Source organism: Tachypleus tridentatus, chromosome 4, assembly GCF_004210375.1.
Source record: "Tachypleus tridentatus isolate NWPU-2018 chromosome 4, ASM421037v1, whole genome shotgun sequence".
NCBI lineage: Eukaryota > Metazoa > Arthropoda > Merostomata > Xiphosura > Limulidae > Tachypleus > Tachypleus tridentatus.
In genome coordinates this window covers 7,725,294-7,742,831 of record NC_134828.1, presented here as the reverse complement: position 1 = coordinate 7,742,831, position 17,538 = coordinate 7,725,294, and the positions used below count along the sequence as shown (strand labels likewise).

The window sequence follows — 17,538 nt, the reverse complement described above, 5'->3', positions numbered from 1 at the left end:
GAGAATACTCTGATTTTATAAATATTTGTAATATAGGGAATAATGTGATTTTGCAAATATTTATAATATACGACTAATCTGAATTTATAAATATTTGTAATATAAAGACTAAAGTGATTTTGTAAATATTTGTAATATAGAAAATAATCTGATTTTATAAATATTTGTAATATAGGGACTAATGTGATTTTATAAATATTAATATAGAGACTAAAGTGATTTTATAAATACTTGTAATATAGACTAAAGTGATTTTATAATTATTTGTAATGTAGAGAATAATCTGATTTTATAAATATTTGTAATATAGGGACTAATGTGATTTTATAAATACGTGTAATATAGAGACTAAAGTGATTTTATAAATAGTTGTAATATAGAGTCTAAAGTGATTTTATAAATACTTGTAATATAGAGACTAAAGTGATTTTATAAATATTTGTAATATACAGACTAAAGTGATTTCATAAATATTTCTAAAATAAAGTGATTTAATAAATATTTGTAATATAGAGACTAAAATGATTTTATAAATACTTGTAATATAGACTAAAGTGATTTTATAATTATTTGTAATGTAGAGAATAATCTGATTTTATAAATATTTGTAAAATAGAGACTAAAGTGATTTTATAAATACTTGTAATATAAAGACTAAAGTGATTTTATAAATATTTGTAATATAAAGACTAAAGTGATTTTGTAAATATTTGTAATATAGAAAATAATCTGATTTCATAAATATTTGTAATATAGAGACTAAAGTGATTTTTCTAAACATTTGTAATAAAGAGACTAATGTGATTTTGTAAATATTTCTAATATAGAGAATACTCTGATTTTATAAATATTTGTAATATAGGGAATAATGTGATTTTGTAAATATTTATAATATACGACTAATCTGAATTTATAAATATTTGTAATATAAAGACTAAAGTGATTTTGTAAATATTTGTAATATAGAAAATAATCTGATTTTATAAATATTTGTAATATAGGGACTAATGTGATTTTATAAATATTAATATAGGGACTAATGTGATTTTATAAATATTAATATAGGGACTAATGTGATTTTGTAAATATTTGTAATATAGACACTAATGTGATTTTTTAAATATTTGTAATGTATAGAATATTCTGATTTTATAAATATTTGTAATACAGAGACTAATGTGATTTTATAAATATTAATATAGTGACTAAAGTGATTTTATAAATATTTGTAATATAGAGACTAAAGTGATTTTATAATTATTTGTAATATAGAGTCTAAAGTGATTTTATAAATATTTCTAAAATAGAGACTAAAGTTATTTTATAAATACTTGCAATATAGAGACTAAAGTGATTTTATAAATACTTGTAATATAGAGACTAAAGTGATTTTATAAATATTTGTAATAGAGACTAAAGTGATTTTATAAATACTTGTAATATAGAGACTAAAGTGACTTTATAAATACTTGTAATATAGAGACTAAAGTTATTTTATAAATACTTGTAATATAGAGACTGAAGTGATTTTATAAATATTTCTAATATAGAGACTAAAGTGATTTTATAAATATTTCTAATATAGAGGATAAAGTGATTTTATAAACATTTGTAAAATAGAGACTAAAATGATTTTATAAATATTCGTAAAATAGAGACTAAAATGATTTTATAAATATTTGTAATATAGGGACTAAAGTGATTTTATAAATATTTGTAATATAGAGACTAAAGTGATTTTTCTAAATATTTGTAATAAAGGGACTAATGTGATTTTGTATATATTTGTAATATAAAGAATACTCTGATTTTATAAATATTTGTAATATAGAGAATAATCTGATTTTATAAATATTTGTAATATAGGGAATAATGTGATTTTGTAAATATTTATAATATACGACTAATCTGAATTTATAAATATTTGTAATATAAAGACTAAAGTGATTTTGTAAATATTTGTAATATAGAAAATAATCTGATTTCATAAATATTTGTAATATAGAGACTAAAGTGATTTTTCTAAACATTTGTAATAAAGAGACTAATGTGATTTTGTAAATATTTCTAATATAGAGAATACTCTGATTTTATAAATATTTGTAATATAGGAATAATGTGATTTTGTAAATATTTATAATATACGACTAATCTGAATTTATAAATATTTGTAATATAAAGACTAAAGTGATTTTGTAAATATTTGTAATATAGAAAATAATCTGATTTTATAAATATTTGTAATATAGGGACTAATGTGATTTTATAAATATTAATATAGGGACTAATGTGATTTTATAAATATTAATATAGGGACTAATGTGATTTTGTAAATATTTGTAATATAGACACTAATGTGATTTTTTAAATATTTGTAATGTATAGAATATTCTGATTTTATAAATATTTGTAATACAGAGACTAATGTGATTTTATAAATATTAATATAGTGACTAATGTGATTTTATAAATATTAATATAGGGACTAATGTGATTTTGTAAATATTTGTAATGTAGAGAATAATCTGATTTTATAAATATTTGTAACATAGGACTAATGTGATTTTATAAATACGTGTAATATAGAGACTAAAGTGATTTTATAAATAGTTGTAATATAGAGTCTAAAGTGATTTTATAAATACTTGTAATATAGAGACTAAAGTGATTTTATAAGTATTTGCAATATAGAAACAAAAGTGATTTTATAAATATTTGTAATATACAGACTAAAGTGATTTCATAAATATTTCTAAAATAAAGTGATTTAATAAATTTTTGTAATATAGAGACTAAAGTGATTTTATAAATACTTGTAATATAGAGACTAGAGTAATTTTATATTTGTAATATAGACTAAAGTGATTTTATAGATACTTGTAATATAGAGACTAAAGTGATTTTGTAAATATTTGTAATATAGAAACTAATGTGATTTTGTAAATATTTGTAATGTAGAGAATAATCTGATTTTATAAATATTTGTTATATAGGGACTAATGTGATTTTATAAATATTAATATAGAGACTAAAGTGATTTTATAAATACTTGTAATATAGACTAAAGTGATTTTATAAACAATTGTAATATAGAGACCAAAGTGATTTTATAAATATTTGTAAAATAGAAACTAAAATGATTTTATAAATATTTGTAATATAGAGACTAAAATGATTTTATAAATATTTGTAATATAGAGAGTAAAGTGATTTTTCTAAACATTTGTAATAAAGGGACTAATGTGATTTTGTAAATATTTCTAATATAGAGAATACTCTGATTTTATAAATATTTGTAATATAGGGAATAATGTGATTTTGCAAATATTTATAATATACGACTAATCTGAATTTATAAATATTTGTAATATAAAGACTAAAGTGATTTTGTAAATATTTGTAATATAGAAAATAATCTGATTTTATAAATATTTGTAATATAGGGACTAATGTGATTTTATAAATATTAATATAGAGACTAAAGTGATTTTATAAATACTTGTAATATAGACTAAAGTGATTTTATAATTATTTGTAATGTAGAGAATAATCTGATTTTATAAATATTTGTAATATAGGGACTAATGTGATTTTATAAATACGTGTAATATAGAGACTAAAGTGATTTTATAAATAGTTGTAATATAGAGTCTAAAGTGATTTTATAAATACTTGTAATATAGAGACTAAAGTGATTTTATAAATATTTGTAATATACAGACTAAAGTGATTTCATAAATATTTCTAAAATAAAGTGATTTAATAAATATTTGTAATATAGAGACTAAAATGATTTTATAAATACTTGTAATATAGACTAAAGTGATTTTATAATTATTTGTAATGTAGAGAATAATCTGATTTTATAAATATTTGTAAAATAGAGACTAAAGTGATTTTATAAATACTTGTAATATAAAGACTAAAGTGATTTTATAAATACTTGTAATATAGAGACTAAAGTGATTTTATAAATATTCTAATATAGAGACTAAAGTGATTTTGTAAATATTTGTAACAAAAACTGTGTTTGTTAAATGTCTAATGTATAGAACTATGTGTCTTTAATAAAAACTCTAATGTATAGAACTATGTGTCTTTAATAAAAACTCTAATGTATAGAACTATGTGTCTTTAATAAAAACTCTAATGTATAGAACTATGTGTCTTTAATAAAAACTCTAATGTATAGAACTATGTGTCTTTAATAAAAACTCTAATGTATAGAACTATGTGTCTTTAATAAAAACTCTAATGTATAGAACTATGTGTCTTTAATAAAAACTCTAATGTATAGAACTATGTGTCTTTAATAAAAACTCTAATGTATAGAACTATGTGTCTTTAATAAAAACTCTAATGTATAGAACTATGTGTCTTTAATATAAACTCTAATGTATAGAACTATGTGTCTTTAATAAAAACTCTAATGTATAGAAACAATGTCCAAAAAAATTCTAATTTATGGATAATATATTCATGAGATGTCTTTCCTGTTAATAGAAACTCTATTTTATGATTTTAACATTGAGTTAGGAAGTTACAAGGGTTATATAAATATTACGTTATGCAGGTGCCCCATATATATATGTGTGTGTGTAATTTACAATAAAACAATGCTAAACTGTAAAATAAATGTTTATCTTTTGAAACAAAACAAAACTTGGATGTATTTTGAAATTAAAATAACTGCTTTCTAGATTCTATAATTGAAAAATCCTGAATAACTTAATCGAAGCATCTCCACTTCTATACAATGGTGTTCTCTGAGAACTTTTTATTATTTTCAGCTAAGAAACAGAGCGTTCTGTGTAACAATTAGCATTCACCAATGTTAGAAAATAATATTACAGTGTGATATGTACATTTAAAATATCAAAAACTCCTTATGTTTTCTTGGTGTCTCTTCGTTTCGTGATGCTTGGAAACCCACCTGATTGTTTGTTTTTAAATTTCGCACAAAGCTACTCGAGGGCTATCTGTGCTAGCTGTCCCTAATTTAGCAGTTTAAGACTAGAGGGAAGGCAGCTAGTCATCACCACCCACCGCCAACTCTTGGGCTACTCTTTTACCAACGAATAGTGGGATTGATCGTCACATTATAACGCCCTCACGGCTGGGAGGGCGAACATGTTTGGCGCGACGGGGATGTGAACCCGCGACCCTCAGATTACGAGTCGCACGTCTTAACACGCTTGGCCATGCCGGGCGAAACCCACCTGAAGTGAAATTGTATTCTCAATACAGCTGGTATGGGTATTAAAACTTTTATTAAAATAAAGTACAGAACAACGTTTCGACCTTCTGAAGATGACCTAAGAAAGTCGAAACATTGTTCTCTATATTAATAAAAGTTGTAAGGACGCACACTACCAACATTATCACAGTTCCGGGGAAGGGGAGTTCAGTACTTCAACTACGGGGAGACCACCATTATCACAGTTCCGGGGAAGGGGAGTTCAGTACTTTAAATACGGGGGGACCACCATTATCACAGTTCCGGGAAGGGGAGTTCAGTACTTTAACTACGGGGGATCACCATTATCATAGTTCCGGGGAAGGGGAGTTCAGTACTATAACTACGGGGGATCACCATAATCACAGTTCCGGGGAAGGGGAGTTCAGTACTTTAACAATGGGGGGATTACCATTATCACAGTTCCGGGGAAGGGGAGTTCAGTACTTTAACAATGGGGGGATCACCATAATCACAGTTCCGGGGAAGGGGAGTTCAGTACTTTAACAATGGGGGGATTACCATTATCACAGTTCCGGGGAAGGGGAGTTCAGTACTTTAACTAAGAGGACCACCATCTTGTTAACAAATTTCTTTTTCTTTTGTTTCTCGTTAGTTTCTTGACAAAGGAAATGCATGAAGTAGATCTAGATAAACGTAATAAGATATGGATTATTCCTTGTATTGATGTGTTAATCTAAGTCGAAGGACAAAACTCGTTTAAGGTGTTCTAACGCTCTAAATATTTAAGGTTGAAAAATGTAATAAACATGCGTCGGAGATTATTCCTCAACGTTATTTCGGTTTAATAATTTTTATGTATTATTCTAGAATTTGGAAGAGAGAAATGTAATAAGAAAAACAACGTCCATAGTTTTGTTAACTTATATGTACTTACTAATATTACAGAGACATTTAAACGGTCTTCTAAGGGGATTCATCGTATCTTGCCTGCATCAACGCGTATTACTATCATACGGTAAACTCATATACCATTTCGACCATTCGTTAAGTATATATATTACTTACAGTGAGCTTTAAAAGGTTTTGGAAACTTGCCATTGAAAGGATATCACGTCCAACGCAGTGAACACGAACATTATGAAATGTGTACGTGCTTATAGAGTAATTAAAACTCATGCTGTGATAGCTGTGCAAACCAGAGACCAATCATAAATGTAGTTCGGCTTTTACAGTTTCCTTTAAGTTGTGATTGCTTGAATACACAGTTTGTTACTGGAAGAAAGGAATTTTTTTCCATTTATTCTGATAACGGTGAATCGTCAGTAAACTATAAAACTAACTCAAGCTTCAATAATGTTTATTCAGTGAAAAATCTAAGAAATAAACGTTGAAAGAAGTTCTCTTCAAAACGAAATATTGAACTTTAAAGTTCAATGGAATAGCACACAAAGAAAGTGCAATGTGTGTTTAATAATAAACAACAAGCACCCACAACACTGACGTCATGGATGCATTCTGTAATGAGAGTAATTAAAATAGCCAATCAATAAAGTTGGTTGTCTACGTTATTAAGTACTTATTAAAAATCAGAAACATATACATTATTGTCAATAAATTATTGATTCGATTATATGTTGTGATTTATTTGTATTTTGCTTAAAAACAAAACAAAAAAGAAGACATCAGATGAAAGTATATGGATTCAGGCACACCTAATAACGTCGTTTCAGAACCAATTACCTTCACCTTGAAGACACAACTACCACGTAAGAGATAGTCCTGCAACTGTAAAAAGAGATGAAGACAAATCATTTGACTACTTGAACACAGCTAAGAGAAACTTTCATTAGAGATGACTGGACATGATCTAAAAACAATTAATATCCACTAATCCTTTGTTTGACCAGTGGCCCCTCCTCTAATACCCCTGTAGACATCTACTTTTCAAGAGAAAAAAGACAGAATCGTAGGACATATCCTCCCATTCGACTCGTAATCCGAGAGTCGCGGGTTCGAATCCTGGTCACACCAAACAAGCTCGCCCTTTCAGCCGTGGGGACGTTATAATGTGACGGTCAATCCCACTATTCGTCGGTAAAAGAGTAGCCCAAGAGCTGGGTGGTGATGACTAGCTGCCTTCCCTCTAGTCTTACACTGCTAAATTAGGGACGGCTAATGCATATAACCCTCGTGTAGCTTTGCGCGAAATTCAAACCACACCATATCGTCCATTTTTGTAGTTTTTTAGCTTTACAGCAGTTTTATTTAACCAAAGCCATCATTTTTATAGAACCTACTTCCAGTTTCGCTCTACAATATTCCTGAAAGCAGTGTCAAAGGATGAACGTGACACCAGGTTAAATATAATAAGAATTTAATGTAATCCAATAAGAAAACCATTGAAGCTTTAACACTAGATGATATGGCCAATAAGACAACATATGCAGTCAGAAAGTTAAAAGAAATTCCTTGGTTATGTCCATGCAGATAAAAAACATGACACAATTCTACCAGAACTGTATAGACGTTTATGGTTGTTTCTCTTAACAGAAACTGGATGGTGCCTCTCGACTACTTCGTTCTTAGTGTTGTGACACGACAAGAACGACCAAATTGTGATAGGTCACTATTATACATGTAATACTTGTTTGTGATGGTCCGATTTGTTATGTTGAAAAAAACTGTGTGACAGTACGACATAAAAAAACCTTTAGAGCCATGGTTTACCATCCTAAGAAGGGAGAAGTCGGTACTTAATATATATATGATAAAACTAATTCGAAACACAAGAAACGTTTAAAAAGAAGACATCACAAACTGATCCCATGCCAATTTATTATCGATTTACTAAAAACTCTTAGAATAAGACGATTTACTACAAGAATATAAACTACGATAGATGCACTTACAATGGTGGGAACCAAAAATGAAAGTTAACTTTGTAGCACAAACTTAAATTCACGCGAACAATAGAATTGTGTAAAAAAGATATGGAACTTATCTAAGTTTAATATAAGAGACTTCACAGCTACGTTTATAAAAAATCAAAGTTTATAAACTTGTTGATTTGTTTAACTCAAGAAATCGTCTAACTACCAAATACAACACTGTTCATTATGACGCACAATATTTATGCTCTGCCAACCAAAGACAGGTTTCTAGCTGACATGTCCACAGACACAGTACCGTGCCATTGGGGGGCTAAAGAAAAACACAAAACAGTCCAACAATGAGTTTCTATTAGACATTTTGGAAAGTTTTTATGAAAAACAAATGTTTCTCAGTTAAGAAATATCATCCGGTAAAAAATGTAACTGAAGGAACAATGTTTATTCAGCATTCAACGTAATCATATCCGTCAATAAATTAATTTAAAACTAACATCAATAGATTCCATAAAGTATATATATATAAATAAAGCCAGAACTACATGAAGTATCTTTCAATATATAAATAAAGCCAGAACTACATGAAGTATCTTTTAATATATAAATAAAGCCAGAACTACATGAAGTATCTTTTAATTAATAAATAAAGCCAGAACTACATGAAGTATCTTTTAATATAAAATAAAGCCAGAACTACATGAAGTATCTTTTAATAAATAAACAAAGCCAGAACTACATGAAGTATCTTTCAATATATAAATAAAGCCAGAACTACATGAAGTATATTTTAATATATAAATAAAGCCAGAACAACATGAAGTATCTTTTAATAAATAAATAAAGCCAGAACTACATGAAGTATCTTTTAATATAAAATAAAGCCAGAACTACATGAAGTATCTTTTAATATATAAATAAAGCCAGAACTACATGAAGTATCTTTTAATATATAAATAAAGCCAGAACTACATGAAGTATCTTTTAATATATAAATAAAGCCAAAACTACATGAAGTATCTTTTAATATATAAATAAAGCCAGAATTACATGAAGTATCTTTTAATATATAAAGCCAGAATTACATGAAGTATCTTTTAATATATAAAATAAAGCCAGAACTACATGAAGTACCTTTTAATAAATAAATAAAGCCAGAACTACATGAAGTATCTTTTAATATAAAATAAAGCCAGAACTACATGAAGTATCTTTTAATAAATAAACAAAGCCAGAACTACATGAAGTATCTTTTAATATATAAATAAAGCCAGAACTACATGAAGTATCTTTTAATATATAAATAAAGCCAAAACTACATGAAGTATCTTTTAATATATAAAGCCAGAATTACATGAAGTATCTTTTAATATATAAATAAAGCCAGAATTACATGAAGTATCTTTTAATATATAAATAAAGCCAGAACTACATATTTAGAGATATTTTTATTTGTTGCTGTTAAAACACCACATAACAGTGGATCTATGAAGGGGATTCACAACACAGCTAAAAGAGCTGTTTACATAGAGAATTTACGACACAACTAATAGTAGTGTTTATATAGGGAATTTACAACACAGCTAATAGTGGTGTTCATCTAGGGGATTTACAACACAACTAATAGTGGTGTTCATATAGGGGATTTACAACACAACTAATAGTGGTGTTCATATAGGGGATTTACAACACAACTAATAGTGGTGTTCATATAGGGGATTTACAACACAGCTAATAGTGGTGTTCTTATAGGGGATTTACAACACAGCTAATAGTGGTGTTTGTATAGGGAATTTACAACACAGCTAATAGTGGTGTTTATATAGGGGACTTACAACACAACTAATAGTGGTGTTTATATAGGGGATTTGCAACACAGCTAATAGTGGTGTTCATATAGGGGATTTACAACACAGGTAATAGTGGTGTTCATATAGGGGATTTACAACACAGCTAATAGTGGTGTTCATATAGGGGATTTACAACACAACTAATAGTGGTGTTCATAGAGGGGATTTACAACACAGCTAATAGTGGTGTTCATATAGGGTATTTACAACACAACTAATAGTAGTGTTTGTATAGGGAATTTACAACACAGCTAATAGTGGTGTTTGTATAGGGAATTTACAACACAACTAATAGTGGTGTTTATATAGGGGATTTACAACACAGCCAATAGTGGTGTTCATATAGGGGATTTACAACACAACTAATAGTAGTGTTTGTATAGGGAATTTACAACACAGCTAATAGTGGTGTTTATATAGGGGATTTACAACACAGCTAATAGTGGTGTTCATATAGGGGATTTACAACACAGGTAATAGTGGTGTTCATATAAGGGATTTACAACACAGCTAATAGTGGTGTTCATATAGGGGATGTACAATACAACTAATAGTGGTGTTCATATAGGGGATTTACAACACAGCTAATAGTGGTGTTCATATAGGGGACTTACAACACAACTAATAGTGGTGTTTATATAGGGGATTTACAACACAGCTAATAGTAATGTTCATATAGGGGATTTACAACACAACTAATAGTGGTGTTCATATAGGGGATTTACAACACAACTAATAGTGGTGTTTATATAGGGGATTTACAACACAGCTAATAGTGGTGTTCATATAGGGGATTTACAACACAACTAATAGTGGTGTTCATATAGGGGATTTACAACACAGCTAGTAGTGGTGTTCATATAGGGAACTTACAACACAACTAATAGTAGTGTTCATATAGGGGATTTACAACACAGCTAATAGAGGTGTTCATATAGGGGACTTACAACACAACTAATAGTAGTGTTTGTATAGGGAATTTACAACACAGCTAATAGTGGTGTTTGTATAGGGAATTTACAACACAGCTAATAGTGGTGTTTATATAGGGGACTTACAACCCAACTAATAGTGGTGTTTATATAGGGGATTTACAACACAGCTAATAGTGGTGTTTATATAGGGGATTTACAACACAGCTAATAGTGGTGTTCATATAGGGGATTTACAACACAACTAATAGTAGTGTTCATATAGGGGATTTACAACACAGCTTATAGTGGTGTTCATATAGGGGATTTACAACACAACTAATAGTGGTGTTCATATAGGGGATTTACAACACAGCTAATAGTGGTGTTCATATAGGGGACTTACAACACAACTAATAGTGGTGTTTATATAGGGGATTTACAACACAGCTAATAGTGGTGTTCATATAGGGGATTTACAACACAACTAATAGTAGTGTTAGTATAGGGAATTTACAACACAGCTAATAGTGGTGTTCATATAGGGGACTTACAACACAACTAATAGTGGTGTTTATATAGGGGATTTACAACACAGCTAATAGTGGTGTTCATATAGGGGACTTACAACACAACTAATAGTGGTGTTTATATAGGGGATTTACAACACAGCTAATAGTGGTGTTCATATAGGGGACTTACAACACAACTAATAGTAGTGTTTGTATAGGGAATTTACAACACAACTAATAGTGGTGTTCATATAGGGGATTTACAACACAGCTAATAGTGGTGTTTATATAGGGGACTTACAACACAGGTAATAGTGGTGTTCATATAGGGGATTTACAACACAGCGAATAGTGGTGTTCATATAGGAGATTTACAACACAACTAATAGTGGTGTTCATATAGGGGATTTACAACACAACTAATAGTGGTGTTCATATAGGGGATTTACAACACAGCTAATAGTGGTGTTCATATAGGGGACTTACAACACAACTAATAGTGGTGTTTATATAGGGGATTTACAACACAGCGAATAGTGGTGTTCATATAGGGGATTTACAACACAACTAATAGTGGTGTTCATATAGGGGATTTACAACACAACTAATAGTGGTGTTCATATAGGGGATTTACAACACAGCTAATAGTGGTGTTCATATAGGGGACTTACAACACAACTAATAGTGGTGTTTATATAGGGGATTTACAACACAGCTAATAGTGGTGTTCATATAGGGGACTTACAACACAACTAATAGTAGTGTTTGAATAGGGGATTTACAACACAGCTAATAGTGGTGTTCATATAGGGGATTTACAACACAGGTAATAGTGGTGTTCATATAGGGGATTTACAACACAGCTAATAGTGGTGTTCATATAGGGGATTTACAACACAACTAATAGTGGTGTTCATATAGGGGATTTACAACACAGCTAGTAGTGGTGTTCATATAGGGGACTTACAACACAACTAATAGTAGTGTTTGTATAGGGAATTTACAACACAGCTAATAGTGGTGTTTGTATACGGAATTTACAACACAGCTAATAGTGGTGTTTATATAGGGGACTTACAACACAACTAATAGTGGTGTTCATATAGGGGATTTACCACACAGGTAATAGTGGTGTTCATATAGGGGATTTACAACACAGCTAATAGTGGTGTTCATATAGGGGATTTACATCACAGCTGATAGTGGTGTTTGTATAGGGGATTTACAACACAGCTAATAGTGGTGTTTAAATAGGAGATTTACAACACAACTAATAGTGGTGTTTATACAGGGGATTTACAACACAACTAATAGTGGTGTTCATATGGGGGATTTACAACACAACTAATAGTAGTGTTTGTATAGGGAATTTACAACACAGCTAATAGTGGTGTTTATATAGGGGACTTACAACACAACTAATAGTGGTGTTTATATAGGGGATTTACAACACAGCTAATAGTGGTGTTCATATACGGGATTTACAACACAGGTAATAGTGGTGTTCATATAAGGGATTTACAACACAGCTAATAGTGGTGTTCATATAGGGGATTTACAATACAACTAATAGTGGTGTTTATATAGGGGATTTACAACACAGCTAATAGTGGTGTTCATATAGGGGATTTACAACACAACTAATAGTGGTGTTCATATAGGGGATTTACAACACAACTAATAGTGGTGTTCATATAGGGGATTTACAACACAGCTAATAGTGGTGTTCATATAGGGGACTTACAACACAACTAATAGTGGTGTTTATATAGGGGATTTACAACACAGCTAATAGTGGTGTTCATATAGGGGATTTACAACCCAACTAATAGTGGTGTTCATATAGGGGATTTACAACACAGCTAATAGAGGTGTTCATATAGGGGACTTACAACACAACTAATAGAAGTGTTTGTATAGGGAATTTACAACACAGCTAATAGTGGTGTTTGTATAGGGAATTTACAACACAGCTAATAGTGGTGTTTATATAGGGGACTTACAACACAACTAATAGTGGTGTTCATATAGGGGATTTACAACACAACTAATAGTGGTGTTCATATAGGGGATTTACAACACAGCTAATAGTGGTGTTCATATAGGGGACTTACAACACAACTAATAGTGGTGTTTATATAGGGGACTTACAACACAGCTAATAGTGGTGTTCATATAGGGGATTTACAACCCAACTAATAGTGGTGTTCATATAGGGGATTTACAACACAGCTAATAGAGGTGTTCATATAGGGGACTTACAACACAACTAATAGTAGTGTTTGTATAGGGAATTTACAACACAGCTAATAGTGGTGTTTGTATAGGGAATTTACAACACAGCTAATAGTGGTGTTTATATAGGGGACTTACAACACAACTAATAGTGGTGTTTATATAGGGGATTTACAACACAGCTAATAGTGGTGTTTATATAGGGGATTTACAACACAGCTAATAGTGGTGTTCATATAGGGGATTTACAACACAACTAATAGTAGTGTTCATATAGGGGATTTACAACACAGCTTATAGTGGTGTTCATATAGGGGATTTACAACACAACTAATAGTGGTGTTCATATAGGGGATTTACAACACAGCTAATAGTGGTGTTCATATAGGGGACTTACAACACAACTAATAGTGGTGTTTATATAGGGGATTTACAACACAGCTAATAGTGGTGTTCATATAGGGGATTTACAACACAGCTAATAGTGGTGTTCATATAGGGGACTTACAACACAACTAATAGTGGTGTTTATATAGGGGATTTACAACACAGCTAATAGTGGTGTTCATATAGGGGACTTACAACACAACTAATAGTAGTGTTTGTATAGGGAATTTACAACACAACTAATAGTGGTGTTCATATAGGGGATTTACAACACAGCTAATAGTGGTGTTTATATAGGGGACTTACAACACAGGTAATAGTGGTGTTCATATAGGGGATTTACAACACAGCGAATAGTGGTGTTCATATAGGGGATTTACAACACAACTAATAGTGGTGTTCATATAGGATTTACAACACAACTAATAGTGGTGTTCATATAGGGGATTTACAACACAGCTAATAGTGGTGTTCATATAGGGGACTTACAACACAACTAATAGTGGTGTTTATATAGGGGATTTACAACACAGCTAATAGTGGTGTTCATATAGGGGACTTACAACACAACTAATAGTAGTGTTTGTATAGGGAATTTACAACACAACTAATAGTGGTGTTCATATAGGGGATTTACAACACAGCTAATAGTGGTGTTTATATAGGGGACTTACAACACAGGTAATAGTGGTGTTCATATAGGGGATTTACAACACAGCGAATAGTGGTGTTCATATAGGGGATTTACAACACAACTAATAGTGGTGTTCATATAGGGGATTTACAACACAACTAATAGTGGTGTTCATATAGGGGATTTACAACACAGCTAATAGTGGTGTTCATATAGGGGACTTACAACACAACTAATAGTGGTGTTTATATAGGGGATTTACAACACAGCGAATAGTGGTGTTCATATAGGGGATTTACAACACAACTAATAGTGGTGTTCATATAGGGGATTTACAACACAACTAATAGTGGTGTTCATATAGGGATTTACAACACAGCTAATAGTGGTGTTCATATAGGGGACTTACAACACAACTAATAGTGGTGTTTATATAGGGGATTTACAACACAGCTAATAGTGGTGTTCATATAGGGGACTTACAACACAACTAATAGTAGTGTTTGAATAGGGGATTTACAACACAGCTAATAGTGGTGTTTATATAGGGGATTTACAACACAGGTAATAGTGGTGTTCATATAGGGGATTTACAACACAGCTAATAGTGGTGTTCATATAGGGGATTTACAACACAACTAATAGTGGTGTTCATATAGGGGATTTACAACACAGCTAGTAGTGGTGTTCATATAGGGGACTTACAACACAACTAATAGTAGTGTTTGTATAGGGGACTTACAACACAACTAATAGTGGTGTTTATATAGGGGATTTACAACACAGCTAATAGTGGTGTTCATATAGGGGATTTACAACACAACTAATAGTAGTGTTTGTATAGGGAATTTACAACACAGCTAATAGTGGTGTTCATATAGGGGACTTACAACACAACTAATAGTGGTGTTTATATAGGGGATTTACAACACAGCTAATAGTGGTGTTCATATAGGGGACTTACAACACAACTAATAGTAGTGTTTGTATAGGGAATTTACAACACAGCTAATAGTGGTGTTCATATAGGGGATTTACAACACAACTAATAGTGGTGTTCATATAGGGGATTTACAACACAGCTAATAGTGGTGTTCATATAGGGGACTTACAACACAACTAATAGTGGTGTTCATATAGGGGATTTACAACACAGCTAATAGTGGTGTTCATATAGGGGATTTACAACACAACTAATAGTGGTGTTCATATAGGGGATTTACAACACAGCTAATAGTGGTGTTCATATAGGGGACTTACAACACAACTAATAGTGGTGTTTATATAGGGGATTTACAACACAGCTAATAGTGGTGTTCATATAGGGGACTTACAACACAACTAATAGTAGTGTTTGTATAGGAATTTACAACACAACTAATAGTGGTGTTCATATAGGGGATTTACAACACAGCTAATAGTGGTGTTTATATAGGGGACTTACAACACAGGTAATAGTGGTGTTCATATAGGGGATTTACAACACAGCGAATAGTGGTGTTCATATAGGGGATTTACAACACAACTAATAGTGGTGTTTATATAGGGGATTTACAACACAACTAATAGTGGTGTTCATATAGGGATTTACAACACAGCTAATAGTGGTGTTCATATAGGGGACTTACAACACAACTAATAGTGGTGTTTATATAGGGGATTTACAACACAGCGAATAGTGGTGTTCATATAGGGGATTTACAACACAACTAATAGTGGTGTTCATATAGGGATTTACAACACAACTAATAGTGGTGTTCATATAGGGATTTACAACACAGCTAATAGTGGTGTTCATATAGGGGACTTACAACACAACTAATAGTGGTGTTTATATAGGGGATTTACAACACAGCTAATAGTGGTGTTCATATAGGGGACTTACAACACAACTAATAGTAGTGTTTGAATAGGGGATTTACAACACAGCTAATAATGGTGTTCATATAGGGGATTTACAACACAGGTAATAGTGGTGTTCATATAGGGGATTTACAACACAGCTAATAGTGGTGTTCATATAGGGGATTTACAACACAACTAATAGTGGTGTTCATATAGGGGATTTACAACACAGCTAGTAGTGGTGTTCATATAGGGGACTTACAACACAACTAATAGTAGTGTTTGTATAGGGAATTTACAACACAGCTAATAGTGGTGTTTGTATACGGAATTTACAACACAGCTAATAGTGGTGTTTATATAGGGGACTTACAACACAACTAATAGTGGTGTTCATAAAGGGGATTTACCACACAGGTAATAGTGGTGTTCATATAGGGGATTTACAACACAGCTAATAGTGGTGTTCATATAGGGGATTTACATCACAGCTGATAGTGGTGTTTGTATAGGGGATTTACAACACAGCTAATAGTGGTGTTTAAATAGGAGATTTACAACACAACTAATAGTGGTGTTTATACAGGGGATTTACAACACAACTAATAGTGGTGTTCATATAGGGGATTTACAACACAACTAATAGTGGTGTTCATATAGGGGATTTACAACACAACTAATAGTGGTGTTCATATAGGGGATTTACAACACAGGTAATAGTGGTGTTTATATAGGAGATTTACAACACAGCTAACAGTGGTGTTTGTATAGGGGACTTACAATATAAGTTGCTGTGATGTTTATGCAGGGAATTTACATGGAAAACCCTGGGTAACTATTATTTTATATGTGCGTGTACCAGAACAAGGAAAACCCTGGGTAACTATTATTTTATATGTGCGTGTAACAGTACAAGGCAAACCCTGGGTAACTATTATTTTATATGTGCATGTAACAGTAAGAAGGAAAACTCTGGGTAACTATTATTTTATATGTGGGTGTAACAGTAAGAAGGAAACTGATGGGTAACTATTATTTTATATGTGGGTGTAACAGTAAGAAGGAAACTGATGGGTAAC

The 17,538-nt window shown here is 30.9% G+C and overlaps 1 long non-coding RNA gene across 2 annotated transcripts in view; it reads right to left on the bottom strand.

Annotated features, from left to right (window-relative positions):
* The window catches only part of LOC143248528 (uncharacterized), a 97,306-nt gene that overhangs the window by 11,056 nt on the left and 68,712 nt on the right, over nucleotides 1–17,538 (bottom strand). The window contains exon 3 of one of the 2 annotated variants that reach the window (XR_013027036.1): nucleotides 8,086–8,401. The exons of the other annotated variant lie outside the window; for it this stretch is intronic. This is a non-coding gene — a long non-coding RNA (uncharacterized LOC143248528). Of the gene's footprint in view, nucleotides 1–8,085; nucleotides 8,402–17,538 lie in introns of those variants that run through there. 2 annotated transcript variants of the gene reach the window in all.